The sequence below is a fragment of the Ornithorhynchus anatinus genome, chromosome 4, assembly GCF_004115215.2.
Source record: "Ornithorhynchus anatinus isolate Pmale09 chromosome 4, mOrnAna1.pri.v4, whole genome shotgun sequence".
In the NCBI taxonomy this organism is placed as follows: Eukaryota; Metazoa; Chordata; class Mammalia; order Monotremata; family Ornithorhynchidae; genus Ornithorhynchus; species Ornithorhynchus anatinus.
Genome location: NC_041731.1, coordinates 68,506,752 through 68,512,746, shown reverse-complemented (window position 1 = coordinate 68,512,746; position 5,995 = coordinate 68,506,752). Strand labels below are relative to the sequence as shown.

Here is a 5,995-nt window from a genome sequence, read left to right as displayed (position 1 = left end):
TAGGTTAATGATACTACACAATTGTGTTTGATAAAATGCTCACAAAGGTCTCAATAATTCTTGTTCACTTCTCTACTTGATTTGAAAAGAATAAAAATGATAAGGATAGATTAATTTCATTTCTGTTATTTCTGAGAAACACATATAGGGAATAATATTAAAATAGCTCAAAAACACTTATTAGATTTAGGAAATACAAGAAGCCATTAAACTTCCTTAAGACACAAAACAGATAGGAAAAAAGCTTTCTCCCACTGAAAAGTAAGAGCAATGAAATTGAAATGATGTCAGACTTCAGAGATAAAAATGCACAAGTGAGTGACAAGTCATAATTCATCAATTTAGAAGAAGGGAAAGAAGAAATAGAAAGCATTGAACAGACAACAATTAGGATTTAAGGTAATCCCATAGCTTTCAGTAGTTGATTGTCGAGATATTTACCAGGATCTCTTTCCCAAATCCCTGTGCATGTCCTCATCTATGCTACATTGACTCATCTGTCTGCAGTCTGGCGAAACAAGATGCAGTTTTAATTATGCTCTACGAGTGCAAGTACAATCATACCACATCTATTAAAGGTTATTTTTTCTTTAATTTGGGTAAATAGATTCTGGAATGAGCTAATGAACAGATTAAATCTGTTTTTCTTTTTCAAATTGGCATTCTCCAATGATCCTGAATTCCTAATACAAGATTTTAAGAACATATAAATATTATCTCTCCACAGAAAAATTTCCATTTAAGGTAACAAAACAGAAGCAAAGAGGAGAAAATGAACTCAACAAGAATTGTCCTGATATAGATTCTGACTGGGGTAGACCAACTGGAAAATTATTTTAACCAGATCCAAAATCCCAGCCAATGTAATTCAATGTAACTCTTTCATCTAATCGACCCTATTACTAAATTGTCTATATGTTTAAGGATATTCTACATATTGTAAACTCTATAAAAGCTCCAAACTTCAGATCAATTTGAAGCATCCACTGCCAAAATCTATACAAATAACAAAGGATTGCTCAAAGACTGGCATGGAAAAGAAAAATGTTTGTTTTCCATTTACCAACCATTCTATCGACTTCTGCACCAGCTCCTTGTAAACATCCACCCAAGCTGTCTCTCCCCACTTGTGGCCATACTTTACTCTGCTGCCAAGATAACTTTTCTAAAAAGCTATTCTGTCCATGTTTTCCCAGTCCTCAAGAACCTCCAGTGGTTGCCCTCCCACTACCTCATCCAACAAAAACTCCTTACCATTGGCTTTAGAGCACTCAATCAGCTCACTCACTCCTAATTTACCTCACTGATTTCCTACCACAACTCAGGCCACTCATGTCACTCCTCTAATATCAACCTGTATCTTGATCTCTTCTATCTTGCCACTGACCCTTTGCAGACGTCCTCTCTCTGGCCTAGAACTCCCGCCCCCTTCATGTAATAATAATAATAATAATAATTGTATTTGTTAAGTGCTTACTGTGTGCTGGGCACTATACTAAGCACTGGGGTGGACATAAGCAAATTAGATTGGACACAGTCCCTGTCCCAGGTGGGGAAAACCTGGTTAGATGCCATAAAGTAGGTGGCAAAACCTTAACTATATATAGTAATAATAGTCATGGCATTTAAGCACTTAGTATGTGCAAAGCACTGTTCTAAGCGCTGGGGGGCGGTATATAAGGTGATCAGGTTGTCTCTTGTGGGGATCACAGTCTTAATCCCATTTTACAGATGAGGTAACTGAGGCACAGAGAATTAAGTGACTTGACCAAAGGCACACAGCTGACAAGTGGAAGAGCTGGGATTAGAACCCATGACCTCTGACTTCCAAGCCCGTGCTCTTTCCACTGAGCCATGCTGTATAAAGGCCACTAGAACCTCTTCTATCCTTCTCAAGGGGAGTGCTAACCTTCTCTCCTTTCTAAACTAACATTCTTCTCACCTTCAAAACATTGTTAAAATATAAGTAATCTTCCCCAACTAAGCACTTCTTTATGCTACTCCATCTTCCTTCTGTGTCACCCTTGAACTTAGATGAGTACCCTTTAAGCACATGATATTGACTGTGAGCCCAGTGCTGGGTAGGGATTGTCTCTATTTGTTGCTGAATTTTACTTTCCGAACACTTAGGACAGTCTCTACCCACAATAAGTGCTCAATAAATATGATTGTTATTAATTCCCATAATACTTATGGACCTAGCAGAAGTTTATTTCAATGTCTGTCTGCCCCTCCAGTCTGCAAACTTCATGTGGGCAGGGAATATCTACCAACTCTGTTGTACTCTCCCAAGTGCTTAGTACTGTGCTCTGAACCCAGGAAGTGCTCAATAAATACTATTGGATTGATTGATCCACCACGGAGGGGTAGACTAGATCATAGCAAGAATCCTAGGAGTTGCTCCTGTGTGATCCACTGCAGCCTATTTGTTAGGACAAATGGATTTCTTCACCCACTATGTTGCGGAGAGGAGGGGGTAGAACCAAGGTCAAATATGAACCAGTCCAGGGTTTCTAAGTGTCCTCACCGGGCTATAATCTCTTCCAGCTCATGTTTTGTGGGTATAGGAAGCCAGACCCTTGGCCGCCTCAGAGGATAACAAGATGTAGGAAAGCAGTCAAGCAATCCTCCAGTTGTAACAGAGAGGGACTTTGACTGCAGACCAAGAAGGGAAAGAGAGAGGCTTATCACCCCTCCGCACATCCACGTTCATGGATGTACATTCTGGAGTTTTTAGGAGCAACTGGTGTTCTACATTTATTTTAACATCCATGTCACAAAGGCAAAAAAGCTTTGTCTCCTCTGATCCATCAGCAGCATTTATTGAGCATGCCCATGGTCCGGACACTATCTCAAGCACTGGCCAGCAGAATGGTGACTGTCACACCCAGGTAATGTTGGCTGCTATGTAATTCCTAACACCGTTTCCAGTAATTGAGGAATCAGAGCTCACTTGGGGTCAGACCAGATGGCTCCTCATGATCACACTGATTTCTGCCTTTGGCCAAACATGGCTCTAAGCTTTACATTTCAATCAGTCAATTTTATCGAGTCCTTACTGTCAATAGGAAACAGAACTCTGCACTTGGAAAAATACAGTATGATAGAGTTGATGTCTGCCCACAAGGAGCTTACAGTCCACATGGGAAGAGAGATATTAAAAGAAATGCCAGATAGAGGAGAGAGTAAAGTATAAAGCTACGTTCCTAAGTGTTGTGGGGTTGGAGTAAGTATTGAAGTCCTGTGGGACTGGGGTATCAAAATGCTTAAGGGGCACATAGCTAAGTGCACAGTTGAGGCAGAGGAAAGGGGATTTAGGGGAAATTATATTTAGGGAAGATCTTTTGGAGGAGATATGATTTTAATAAGGCTATGAACATGTGGAGTGTAGTGGTCTGTCAGTTAAGAAGGGTAAGTTCCAGGCAAGGGGTTAGTAGCAGAATAGACAAAAATAAAGTATAGAGAGTAGGCTAACATTAGAAGAGTGAAGTGCTCAGAATGGGTTGTAGTAGGAAATGAGGTAAGGTAAGGAGGTAAGCAAGGCAAGGTAGGAGGGAGAGAGCTAATTGTGTGCCTTAAATCTAATGGTAAGAAGCTTCTAATTGATCTGAAGGAAGATGAGCAACCACTGAGTTATTGATGAATGGGGAGTTGCAGAATGAACATTTTACCAGAAAAATGATCAGGGAGGCCTAGTAAAGTAGGAAGAGACATAATGCAGGAACACTGACAAGGAGGATGATGCAACAGTCAAGGCAGGAAATGCTGAGTGCTTGAATCAGCTTGGTAGCAATTTGTACGGAAAGGAAAAGGCAGATTCTAGAGATACTGTGAAGGTAGAACCAACAGAGCCTCCTCTTCTTTCTCTTCTGCTTTCTTGTCCTCTATACAATCAATGTATTTTCATTGAGATTACTATCCTATTTTTTTTGCCTTAACACCATAGGACAGCAGTCTGGACCTGTTTGTTTCTTTCAGCAGAAATCATTACTGGTAGGTAACCCAGTTATGTCAGTAACAGGGCACTCTGTGACCTAAAGAACATATAATTTTTTTACACAATTGGAAACTTCTTCCAAAATAGAGTAGTCGTAGTAATAATATTCTCTCTGTATTTACTGTGTGCACAACACTGCAATAAATTCTGAGAAAGAAGTTCATGGATGAGCGAGACACAGTGCATCCCTGATCCTCAAAGAGTTCTCAATCTAAGAGTAAGCGGAAAGGATGCTGGTGAAGGACATTAACATGCAATAAGAATATAAGAGTTCAACAACAAATACTACAAGAGCAGTAGAGATTCAGTCCCCTCATGACTCAGAATAACCATAACCTAAATCACAACCCCAGAGGTGACCTTCCTAACACTCTAAAAGTTCAGCCAGTTTTTGAGTCTTTTTCCAGTAAAGAGAAGGGGGATTAAAAAAGTCCCAGTGGAATAGGAGTGAGGCAGCTTCTCCTCCCGCAAGTAGCCCTTGAAATCAGGAGTAAGGAGAGGTGCTTAATACAGTAATTGAAATATTCAATTTTTTGATGGATTGATTTGGAGGACTCACAGTATTGCCAGTGTGTGAGACCTTCCCAGACTTCAGCTGGGACCAGCTAGAATCTCAGATGTATGGCAGAGCATTAAATATAGCCCCATGTGGGAATTCAAAATGGTTCCAACAATTCCATTATCAGTCCGGGATTCCAACCCTCTCTTTGTTCTCATCAACTGTAGAACTTCTACCTGTTTACAAAGATCCATTACTTTGCTCACTGGGGTTATCTGAAATTTGTCTTGGAGTCATAAAAATGTACTTGGAACTGCCAACTAGTGTTCAGTCCATAGCAGGAATCTATTGCTATTTTAAATTTCTCTAATAATTATAATAATTATGGTATTTGTTACTATGTGCCAGGCACTTTACTAAGCACTAGAGTAGTATAAACAAATTGGGTTGGACACAGGAACTGTCCCGCATAGGCTCATAGTCTTCATCCCCATTTTACAGATGAGGTAACAGACACAGAGAATTGAAGTAACTTGATCAAAGTCGCACAGTAGATGGTGGTGGACCCAGGATTAAAACCCATGCTCTTCTGACCCCCACGCCCATGCTCTATCCCCTATGCCATAGTCTACCATTCTTCCTAAGTAACGCCCATTGTTGGGCAGGGATTGTCTCTATCTGTTGCCGAACTGTACATTCCAAGCGCTTAGTACAGTGCTCTGCACATAATAAGCACTCAAGAAATACAAACAATTGAATGAATGATAACTGATCCTTTCCAACTATGGCACTGAAATCACCAAGTAGGATCAATTTATCTCTTTTGGGGTCACTGAAGATCACTTGATTGAATGACTTATTCCTGCAGCTCTAAACTCATTCTCTTCTTGTGTTGTCATGCATTATAGGAAAGCATAGCACTTGTGCACATCTCTTTGCTTCTCACTACCTTTAATCAATCAGTGGTATTAATTTAGTTCTTACTGTGCGCAGAGCACTGCACTAAGCACTCGAGACCATTCAGTACAACCAAGATGGTAAACATGTTCCCTGCCCACAAGGAGTTCTCATTCACCCCACACATCCGATCCGTTACCAAGACCTGCAGGTCTCACCTTTATAATATCGCCAAGATCTGCCCTTTCCTCTCCACCCAAACGGCTACCTTACTGCTACAGGCTCTCATAATATCCCAGCTAGACCACTGTGTCAGCCTTCTCTCTGATCTCCCTTCCTCCTCTCTCACCCTGCTCCAGTCTATTCTTCACTCTGCTGCCCGGCTCATCTTCCTGCAGAAATGTTCTGAGCATATCACTCCCCTTCTTAAAAACCTCCAGTGGTTGCCTATCAACCTCCGTACAAATCAAAAACATCTCACTCTAGGCTTCAAGGCGCTCCATCACCTTTCCCCTTTCTACCTCTCCTCCCTTCTCTTTTTCTACTGCCCACCCCGCACGCTCCGCTCCTCTGCCGCCAACCTCCTCACCGTCCCTCGGTCT

The 5,995-nt window shown here is 41.1% G+C and overlaps 1 pseudogene; it reads right to left on the bottom strand.

The window, feature by feature from the left end:
• Positions 1–1,827: 1,827 nt before the first annotated feature.
• LOC114811486 lies at positions 1,828–1,931 on the bottom strand (annotated as a pseudogene).
• Between the last annotated feature and the right edge of the window lie 4,064 nt (positions 1,932–5,995).